Raw genomic sequence first — 12,555 nt, 5'->3', positions numbered from 1 at the left:
TGTGAGGGAACAATTGGCATTGCCATTTTCAAAGGGCTCCTTTGGACTGTCACCTCAAGATATCTGAATGAAAATGGGTTCTCTGGGTGTCCCCTAAACTTGAGAAGGCTTAGTATCAGTGAATGTTTTGTTCTCTGCAATACTGTACTCCTTCAAATTAAAGCTGTAGGCTACATTTATCTTTTAAGGAAAAGAACAACCAGACTATTTGAAGAGCAGTGAATTGTCTAACATGTATTAATACATAACAGAACACATTAAAATAGGGTTATTGTAGAACTCAAATGTTAACTATACCAGTATTAGTCCATGCACATCAGATAATTAGTAATATCAAGGGACTGTTCTTTATTTTTTAGAGGAGAGGGGAGGCTGAGATGTGACTTTATTTTCTTGTACATTTTCTTTTTTTTTATGTCTGTTTTGTTTTTGTTTTTTTGTTTTTTTTTACCCAAAGCTACAAATATAGCCTCCTGAGTGATGGGTGAAAAATGCATGACCCTCCCTCCACAGTATATTAAGCCCTTTTTAAATAGGAACTGTGCATTTGCCAATCAGTCTTCATTCAGCATTGGCAGTATAAAAGCAAAATCGGGGAGTGCAGCAAAATGCCGTCTACCTACTTTTGTTCATACAGAATGTGCCTTTTTTGGGCCAAGGGGGGCGTGAAAAAGTAACAAAACATGTAGCTCAGCATGCAACGCAACGCGGCTGGTCAGTCCTTCGGTGATTCTCTCATAAGTTGACCCGTCCTTCACCGCTCCCATCATCTGACGGTTAATGGCCTCTTCGTTTGCGAGGGCAAGGAGGGTGCGCAATTCTTTGTCTCCCCAGTTGCTCATCTTTACAGTGTCTTTCAGGTTTGCAATTCCCTCTTGCTACTAGCTGCTTGCTAATTCCTGCTTTCAGCTGTTTCCTGTTAGTCCACCACCAGTGGCTCGCACGTGTCATCAACAGCTCCTCCCACAAGTCATCAACAGCCCATCCCGTGGTGGAAGGGCGCCTCATTCTTTTTAAACCAAAAGGTTCTGCCAATATGTTTACCCCTTCGTGGCGGAAAATTGGGCACCTCAGATCGACTCACCAATCCAGCTCTGTGTGTCTAAACGCTCGCAGCTTGGTAACACTTTACAATAAGGTACACAAAATTAAAGTAGTTACTGAGGAACTAATAAGTAACTAATGAGGAACTAATGAGTAGTTACTGAGGAACTACGGTACACAAAATTAGAGGAGTTACTGATGAACTAATGAGTAACTAATGAGTAACTAATGAGGAACGAATGAGTAACTAATGAGGAACTAATGAGGAACAAATGAGTAGTTACTGAGGAACTAAGCTACACAAAATTAGAGTAGTTACTGGGAAACTAATGAGGAACGAATGAGGAACTAATGAGGAACGAAAGAGTAGTTACTGAGGAACTAAGCTACACAAAATAAGAGTAGTTACTGAGGAACGAATGAGGAACGAATGATGAACTAATGAGTAGTCACTGAGGAACTAAGGTACATAAAATTAGAGTAGTTACTGAGGGACTAATGAGGAACTAATGATGAACTAACTATTAGTTAATGGTCAGTTCCTCATTAACTCATGATCAAATTTCAGAGGAGTAGTTAATGAGGAACTAACTATTAGTTAATGGTCAGTTCTTCAGTAACCCCTGATCAAATTTCAGAGGAGTAGCTACTGAGGAACTAATGAGGAACTAACTATTGGTTAATGGTCAGTTCTTCATTAACTCATGATCAAATTTCACAGAGGGGTTAATCACGACTTAATAATTAGTGAACTAGTTACTTCATCAGTACAGAATCATTACTCAATAACCCGTCCATTAGTTAACCTTTTTATGTCCTAAAGTAAAGTGACACATAATAAGTAGTCTTTCATTACATTATCATCATCTTTACAATTAGTTCATTAACAAATAAAATCACAGACAGCAGGATTCTTGAGAAGAGCTTAATTAATTATTTTCAGACCACATACACATTAATATGACCATCCATGTTATTCTGTACAAGGTGCTGACACACCAAACCGACATCAAAGAACTAGCGGCAACAAAAGCCAACTGTTGCATCGTCTACGTCGCCTCACATCACCCTGTGTCAGTTGCATTTGAACACACCACAAAGACTACACCCAACGCTTGAAACTGTTACTCATTTATTTTGGCACTGCCCCATTGTCAAAAGACTCTGGAGTGATATTTGTAATTTTATTGCGGACAATATTAAAAAATAATTTAAGCTGTTTTGGAGGGATGTCCTGTTTGGACTTTTTGACTTTAACAGAAATATGGCAAAACCCATTGAAAGATTTATTATTAATCTCATCTTACTTTTGGCAAGATTTCACATTCACAAATGTAAGTTTACACATAGAAAACATTTTATATTTTTAATATTTTCTTGTAAACTCTTATCCCCCCTGGCCCCTGTTATATGACATATATGTGTAATGTTGAAGATCTGCATTCTGTAAACTTCCTGTCTTAAATAAAGTTGTGGGGGAAAAAAAGAAGACTACATCCGACGGCCAAGTAGCACATACGTTCTGCGCCTGCGTAAAAGGAAATAACGCAAAAAGGGAAACCGGAAGTCCGTTGAATGCATGAGATCAACAAAGTAGCGTGGAGTGACAGAGTGATACATCCTGTCAGCCGAGGGGTTTCCTATCTGTGCAGCCGAGCACCGCAGCACTTCCATGGACTATTACATCCAGACGCTCCCCGTGTTTCCTCCACAGGCTCCACTTCACTCAACTTCACTCAGCTGCCCGACAAACCCGCTGCTTCTTCCCACTTTAACCTGAATAACAAACCAGGGCTCGGTGCTCCGGTTGGATCCAAACGGAGAGCCGGGGCTAACGTTAGCTGGGAAGCTAGCGGAGGCTAACTGGCTGCTTCCCTCCGGTCATGCTGTGGCTAACGCTCCGCTAGCCGCTCCCAGCTAGCTCCGGTTTGTTATTGAGGTTAAAGTGGGAAGAAGCAGCGGATCTGTCGGGCAGCTGAGTGAAGTGGAGCCTGAGGAGGAAGCACCGGTTAGCCCCGGTTAGCCCTGGTTTCACTACAGGCAGATTCGCTTGCTACAGGGAAGAGGATATAACACCTGAACAGCCAGTCAGAGGGATCTCTCTCACTGACAAGCTCCGCCGCCGACTGAACATGCTCAATCAGCCGAAAATTTGGAATGAATGATGAACTAACTATTAGTTAATGGTCAGTTCTTCAGTAAGTCCTGATCAAATTTCAGAGGAGTAGTTACTGAGGAACTAATGAGGAACTAACTGTTACTTAATCATTACCTACCTTTTTTGTGTACCCTAAAGTAAAGTGAGACATCAAAATGAGTAGGTAATGAGTACTGAATCACTACCTACTCATTTTGATGTCTCACTTTACTTTAGGGTACACAAATAGAGTAACTAATGAGTAGGTAATGATTCAGTAATCATTACCTAATCATTAGTTACTCTTTTTGTGTACCCTAAAGTAAAGTGAGACATCACAATGAGTAGGTAATGAGTACTGAATCATTACCTAATCATTAGTTACTCTTTTTGTGTACCCTAAAGTAAAGTGAGACATCAAAATGAGTAGGTAATGAGTACTGAATCACTACCTACTCATTTTGATGTCTCACTTTACTTTAGGGTACACAAATAGAGTAACTAATGATTAGGTAATGATTCAGTACTCATTACCTACTCATTGTGATGTCTCACTTTACTTTAGGGTACACAAATAGAGTAACTAATGAGTAGGTAATGATTCAGTACTCATTACCTACTCATTGTGATGTCTCACTTTACTTTAGGGTACACAAATAGAGTAACTAATGAGTAGGTAATGATTCAGTACTCATTACCTACTCATTGTGATGTCTCACTTTACTTTAGGGTACACAAATAGAGTAACTAATGAGTAGGTAATGATTGAGTACTCATTACCTACTCATTGTGATGTCTCACTTTACTTTAGGGTACACAAAAAGAGTAACTAATGATTAGGTAATGATTCAGTACTCATTACCTAATCATTGTGATGTCTCACTTTACTTTAGGGTACACAAAAAGAGTAACTAATGATTAGGTAATGATTCAGTAATAATTACCTACTCATTTTGATGTCTCACTTTACTTTAGGGTACACAAAAAGAGTAACTAATGATTAGGTAATGATTCAGTACTCATTACCTACTCATTGTGATGTCTCACTTTACTTTAGGGTACACAAAAAGAGTAACTAATGATTAGGTAATAATTCAGTAATCATTACCTACTCATTTGTTACTTCAGGGTACACAAAAAGAGTAACTAATTATTAGGTAATGATTCAGTAATCATTGCCTACTCATTTTGATGTCTCACTTTACTTTAGGGTACACAAATAGAGTAACTAATGAGTAGGTAATGATTCAGTACTCATTACCTACTCATTGTGATGTCTCACTTTACTTTAGGGTACACAAAAAGAGTAACTAATGATTAGGTAATGATTCAGTACTCATTACCTACTCATTGTGATGTCTCACTTTACTTTAGGGTACACAAAAAGAGTAACTAATGATTAGGTAATGATTCAGTACTCATTACCTACTCATTGTGATGTCTCACTTTACTTTAGGGTACACAAAAAGAGTAACTAATGATTAGGTAATGATTACTGAATCATTACCTACTCATTTGTTACTTCAGGGTACACAAAAAGAGTAACTAATGATTAGGTAATGATTCAGTAATCATTACCTACTCATTTTGATGTCTCACTTTACTTTAGGGTACACAAAAAGAGTAACTAATGAGTAGGTAATGATTCAGTACTCATTACCTACTCATTTTGATGTCTCACTTTACTTTAGGGTACACAAAAAGAGTAACTAATGAGTAGGTAATGATTCAGTACTCATTACCTACTCATTTTGATGTCTCACTTTACTTTAGGGTACACAAAAAGAGTAACTAATGATTAGGTAATGATTCAGTACTCATTACCTACTCATTGTGATGTCTCACTTTACTTTAGGGTACACAAAAAGAGTAACTAATGATTAGGTAATGATTACTGAATCATTACCTACTCATTTGTTACTTCAGGGTACACAAAAAGAGTAACTAATGATTAGGTAATGATTCAGTAATCATTACCTACTCATTTTGATGTCTCACTTTACTTTAGGGTACACAAAAAGAGTAACTAATGAGTAGGTAATGATTCAGTACTCATTACCTACTCATTTTGATGTCTCACTTTACTTTAGGGTACACAAAAAGAGTAACTAATGAGTAGGTAATGATTCAGTACTCATTACCTACTCATTTTGATGTCTCACTTTACTTTAGGGTACACAAATAGAGTAACTAATGATTAGGTAATGATTCAGTAATCATTACCTAATCATTGTGATGTCTCACTTTACTTTAGGGTACACAAAAAGAGTAACTAATGATTAGGTAATGATTACTGAATCATTACCTACTCATTTGTTACTTCAGGGTACACAAAAAGAGTAACTAATGATTAGGTAATGATTCAGTAATCATTACCTACTCATTTTGATGTCTCACTTTACTTTAGGGTACACAAAAAGAGTAACTAATGAGTAGGTAATGATTCAGTACTCATTACCTACTCATTTTGATGTCTCACTTTACTTTAGGGTACACAAAAAGAGTAACTAATGAGTAGGTAATGATTCAGTACTCATTACCTACTCATTTTGATGTCTCACTTTACTTTAGGGTACACAAATAGAGTAACTAATGATTAGGTAATGATTCAGTAATCATTACCTAATCATTGTGATGTCTCACTTTACTTTAGGGTACACAAATAGAGTAACTAATGAGTAGGTAATGATTCAGTACTCATTACCTACTCATTTTGATGTCTCACTTTACTTTAGGGTACACAAATAGAGTAACTAATGATTAGGTAATGATTCAGTACTCATTACCTACTCATTTTGATGTCTCACTTTACTTTAGGGTACACAAATAGAGTAACTAATGATTAGGTAATGATTCAGTACTCATTACCTAATCATTTTGATGTCTCACTTTACTTTAGGGTACACAAAAAGAGTAACTAATGATTAGGTAATGATTCAGTACTCATTACCTACTCATTGTGATGTCTCACTTTACTTTAGGGTACACAAATAGAGTAACTAATGATTAGGTAATGATTCAGTACTCATTACCTACTCATTTTGATGTCTCACTTTACTTTAGGGTACACAAATAGAGTAACTAATGATTAGGTAATGATTCAGTAATCATTACCTAATCATTTTGATGTCTCACTTTACTTTAGGGTACACAAAAAGAGTAACTAATGATTAGGTAATGATTCAGTAATCATTACCTAATCATTGTGATGTCTCACTTTACTTTAGGGTACACAAATAGAGTAACTAATGAGTAGGTAATGATTCAGTAATCATTACCTACTCATTTTAAAGTGAGACATCAAAATGAGTAGGTAATGAGTACTAAATCATTACCTACTCATTTTGATGTCTCACTTTACTTTAGGGTACACAAAAAGAGTAACTAATGATTAGGTAATGATTCAGTAATCATTACCTAATCATTGTGATGTCTCACTTTACTTTAGGGTACACAAAAAGAGTAACTAATGATTAGGTAATGATTCAGTAATCATTACCTAATCATTGTGATGTCTCACTTTACTTTAGGGTACACAAATAGAGTAACTAATGATTAGGTAATGATTCAGTAATCATTACCTAATCATTGTGATGTCTCACTTTACTTTAGGGTACACAAAAAGAGTAACTAATGATTAGGTAATGATTCAGTAATCATTACCTAATCATTGTGATGTCTCACTTTACTTTAGGGTACACAAATAGAGTAACTAATGAGTAGCTAATGATTCAGTACTCATTACCTACTCATTGTGATGTCTCACTTTACTTTAGGGTACACAAAAAGAGTAACTAATGATTAGGTAAGGATTCAGTAATCATTACCTAATCATTGTGATGTCTCACTTTACTTTAGGGTACACAAATAGAGTAACTAATGAGTAGCTAATGATTCAGTAATCATTACCTACTCATTTTGATGTCTCACTTTACTTTAGGGTACACAAATAGAGTAACTAATGATTAGGTAATGATTCAGTAATCATTACCTACTCATTTTGATGTCTCACTTTACTTTAGGGTACACAAATAGAGTAACTAATGATTAGGTAATGATTCAGTAATCATTACCTAATCATTTTGATGTCTCACTTTACTTTAGGGTACACAAAAAGAGTAACTAATGATTAGGTAATGATTCAGTAATCATTACCTAATCATTGTGATGTCTCACTTTACTTTAGGGTACACAAATAGAGTAACTAATGAGTAGGTAATGATTCAGTAATCATTACCTACTCATTTTAAAGTGAGACATCAAAATGAGTAGGTAATGAGTACTAAATCATTACCTACTCATTTTGATGTCTCACTTTACTTTAGGGTACACAAAAAGAGTAACTAATGATTAGGTAAGGATTCAGTAATCATTACCTAATCATTGTGATGTCTCACTTTACTTTAGGGTACACAAATAGAGTAACTAATGATTAGGTAATGATTCAGTACTCATTACCTACTCATTTTGATGTCTCACTTTACTTTAGGGTACACAAAAAGTGTAACTAATGATTAGGTAATGATTCAGTAATCATTACCTACTCATTTTGATGTCTCACTTTACTTTAGGGTACACAAAAAGAGTAACTAATGATTAGGTAAGGATTCAGTAATCATTACCTACTCATTTTGATGTCTCACTTCACTTTAAGGTACACAAAAAGAGTAACTAATGATTAGGTAAGGATTCAGTAATCATTACCTAATCATTGTGATGTCTCACTTTACTTTAGGGTACACAAAAAGTGTAACTAATGATTAGGTAATGATTCAGTAATCATTACCTACTCATTTTGATGTCTCACTTTACTTTAGGGTACACAAAAAGAGTAACTAATGATTAGGTAAGGATTCAGTACTCATTACCTACTCATTGTGATGTCTCACTTTACTTTAGGGTACACAAAAAGAGTAACTAATGATTAGGTAAGGATTCAGTAATCATTACCTAATCATTGTGATGTCTCACTTTACTTTAGGGTACACAAAAAGAGTAACTAATGATTAGGTAATGATTCAGTAATCATTACCTACTCATTTTGATGTCTCACTTTACTTTAGGGTACACAAAAAGAGTAACTAATGATTAGGTAAGGATTCAGTAATCATTACCTAATCATTGTGATGTCTCACTTTACTTTAGGGTACACAAAAAGAGTAACTAATGATTAGGTAAGGATTCAGTACTCATTACCTACTCATTGTGATGTCTCACTTTACTTTAGGGTACACAAAAAGAGTAACTAATGATTAGGTAAGGATTCAGTAATCATTACCTAATCATTGTGATGTCTCACTTTACTTTAGGGTACACAAATAGAGTAACTAATGATTAGGTAATGATTCAGTAATCATTACCTACTCATTTTGATGCCTCACTTTACTTTAGGGTACACAAAAAGAGTAACTAATGATTAGGTAATGATTCAGTAATCATTACCTAATCATTGTGATGTCTCACTTTACTTTAGGGTACACAAAAAGAGTAACTAATGATTAGGTAATGATTCAGTAATCATTATCTACTCATTTTGATGTCTCACTTTACTTTAGGGTACACAAAAAGAGTAACTAATGATTAGGTAATGATTCAGTACTCATTACCTACTCATTGTGATGTCTCACTTTACTTTAGGGTACACAAATAGAGTAACTAATGAGTAGGTAATGATTCAGTACTCATTACCTACTCATTTTGATGTCTCACTTTACTTTAGGGTACACAAATAGAGTAACTAATGATTAGGTAATGATTCAGTACTCATTACCTACTCATTGTGATGTCTCACTTTACTTTAGGGTACACAAAAAGAGTAACTAATGAGTAGGTAATGATTCAGTAATCATTACCTACTCATTGTGATGTCTCACTTTACTTTAGGGTACACAAAAAGAGTAACTAATGATTAGGTAATGATTCAGTACTCATTACCTAATCATTGTGATGTCTCACTTTACTTTAGGGTACACAAAAAGAGTAACTAATGATTAGGTAATGATTCAGTACTCATTACCTACTCATTGTGATGTCTCACTTTACTTTAGGGTACACAAATAGAGTAACTAATGATTAGGTAATGATTCAGTACTCATTACCTACTCATTGTGATGTCTCACTTTACTTTAGGGTACACAAATAGAGTAACTAATGAGTAGGTAATGATTCAGTACTCATTACCTAATCATTGTGATGTCTCACTTTACTTTAGGGTACACAAATAGAGTAACTAATGAGTAGCTAATGATTCAGTACTCATTACCTACTCATTGTGATGTCTCACTTTACTTTAGGGTACACAAATAGAGTAACTAATGAGTAGGTAATGATTCAGTACTCATTACCTACTCATTGTGATGTCTCACTTTACTTTAGGGTACACAAATAGAGTAACTAATGAGTAGGTAATGATTCAGTAATCATTACCTACTCATTGTGATGTCTCACTTTACTTTAGGGTACACAAAAAGAGTAACTAATGATTAGGTAATGATTCAGTAATCATTACCTACTCATTTTGATATCTCACTTTACTTTAGGGTACACAAAAAGAGTAACTAATGATTAGGTAATGATTCAGTAATCATTACCTAATCATTGTGATGTCTCACTTTACTTTAGGGTACACAAATAGAGTAACTAATGAGTAGGTAATGATTCAGTACTCATTACCTACTCATTTTGATATCTCACTTTACTTTAGGGTACACAAAAAGAGTAACTAATGATTAGGTAATGATTCAGTAATCATTACCTAATCATTGTGATGTCTCACTTTACTTTAGGGTACACAAATAGAGTAACTAATGAGTAGGTAATGATTCAGTACTCATTACCTACTCATTTTGATATCTCACTTTACTTTAGGGTACACAAAAAGAGTAACTAATGATTAGGTAATGATTCAGTAATCATTACCTAATCATTGTGATGTCTCACTTTACTTTAGGGTACACAAATAGAGTAACTAATGAGTAGGTAATGATTCAGTACTCATTACCTAATCATTGTGATGTCTCACTTTACTTTAGGGTACACAAATAGAGTAACTAATGAGTAGGTAATGATTCAGTACTCATTACCTAATCATTGTGATGTCTCACTTTACTTTAGGGTACACAAATAGAGTAACTAATGAGTAGGTAATGATTCAGTACTCATTACCTACTCATTGTGATGTCTCACTTTACTTTAGGGTACACAAAAAGAGTAACTAATGAGTAGGTAATGATTCAGTAATCATTACCTAATCATTGTGATGTCTCACTTTACTTTAGGGTACACAAAAAGAGTAACTAATGAGTAGGTAATGATTCAGTACTCATTACCTAATCATTTTGATGTCTCACTTTACTTTAGGGTACACAAATAGAGTAACTAATGAGTAGGTAATGATTCAGTACTCATTACCTAATCATTTTGATGTCTCACTTTACTTTAGGGTACACAAATAGAGTAACTAATGAGTAGGTAATGATTCAGTACTCATTACCTAATCATTTTGATGTCTCACTTTACTTTAGGGTACACAAATAGAGTAACTAATGAGTAGGTAATGATTCAGTACTCATTACCTACTCATTGTGATGTCTCACTTTACTTTAGGGTACACAAATAGAGTAACTAATGATTAGGTAATGATTCAGTACTCATTACCTACTCATTGTGATGTCTCACTTTACTTTAGGGTACACAAATAGAGTAACTAATGATTAGGTAATGATTCAGTACTCATTACCTACTCATTGTGATGTCTCACTTTACTTTAGGGTACACAAAAAGAGTAACTAATGATTAGGTAATGATTCAGTACTCATTACCTACTCATTGTGATGTCTCACTTTACTTTAGGGTACACAAAAAGAGTAACTAATGATTAGGTAATGATTCAGTACTCATTACCTACTCATTGTGATGTCTCACTTTACTTTAGGGTACACAAAAAGAGTAACTAATGATTAGGTAATGATTCAGTACTCATTACCTACTCATTGTGATGTCTCACTTTACTTTAGGGTACACAAATAGAGTAACTAATGATTAGGTAATGATTCAGTACTCATTACCTACTCATTGTGATGTCTCACTTTACTTTAGGGTACACAAATAGAGTAACTAATGATTAGGTAATGATTCAGTACTCATTACCTACTCATTGTGATGTCTCACTTTACTTTAGGGTACACAAAAAGAGTAACTAATGATTAGGTAATGATTCAGTACTCATTACCTAATCATTGTGATGTCTCACTTTACTTTAGGGTACACAAAAAGAGTAACTAATGATTAGGTAATGATTCAGTACTCATTACCTACTCATTGTGATGTCTCACTTTACTTTAGGGTACACAAAAAGAGTAACTAATGATTAGGTAATGATTCAGTAATCATTACCTACTCATTTGTTACTTCAGGGTACACAAAAAGAGTAACTAATGATTAGGTAATGATTCAGTACTCATTACCTACTCATTGTGATGTCTCACTTTACTTTAGGGTACACAAAAAGAGTAACTAATGATTAGGTAATGATTCAGTACTCATTACCTACTCATTGTGATGTCTCACTTTACTTTAGGGTACACAAATAGAGTAACTAATGAGTAGCTAATGATTCAGTACTCATTACCTACTCATTTTGATGTCTCACTTTACTTTAGGGTACACAAATAGAGTAACTAATGAGTAGCTAATGATTCAGTACTCATTACCTACTCATTTTAAAGTGAGACATCAAAATGAGTAGGTAATGAGTACTAAATCATTACCTACTCATTTTGATGTCTCACTTTACTTTAGGGTACACAAAAAGAGTAACTAATGAGTAGCTAATGATTCAGTACTCATTACCTACTCATTTTAAAGTGAGACATCAAAATGAGTAGGTAATGAGTACTAAATCATTACCTACTCATTTTGATGTCTCACTTTACTTTAGGGTACACAAAAAGAGTAACTAATGAGTAGGTAATGATTCAGTACTCATTACCTAATCATTGTGATGTCTCGCTTTACTTTAGGGTACACAAAAAGAGTAACTAATGATTAGGTAATGATTCAGTAATCATTACCTAATCATTGTGATGTCTCACTTTACTTTAGGGTACACAAAAAGAGTAACTAATGATTAGGTAATGATTCAGTAATCATTATCTACTCATTTTGATGTCTCACTTTACTTTAGGGTACACAAATAGAGTAACTAATGATTAGGTAATGATTCAGTACTCATTACCTACTCATTGTGATGTCTCACTTTACTTTAGGGTACACAAATAGAGTAACTAATGAGTAGCTAATGATTCAGTACTCATTACCTACTCATTTTGATGTCTCACTTTACTTTAGGGTACACAAAAAGAGTAACTAATGAT

At 34.4% G+C, this 12,555-nt stretch overlaps 1 protein-coding gene across 1 annotated transcript in view; it reads right to left on the bottom strand.

Moving 5' to 3' along the window:
* Positions 1-12,555, bottom strand: part of cntnap2b (contactin associated protein 2b) — an 87,692-nt gene that overhangs the window by 61,792 nt on the left and 13,345 nt on the right. The window lies entirely within an intron of this gene.

Source organism: Epinephelus lanceolatus, chromosome 12, assembly GCF_041903045.1.
Source record: "Epinephelus lanceolatus isolate andai-2023 chromosome 12, ASM4190304v1, whole genome shotgun sequence".
Taxonomy (NCBI): Eukaryota; Metazoa; Chordata; class Actinopteri; order Perciformes; family Serranidae; genus Epinephelus; species Epinephelus lanceolatus.
Note: the sequence above shows the minus strand (reverse complement) of the source record. Positions and strands in the feature narration are given on the sequence as shown.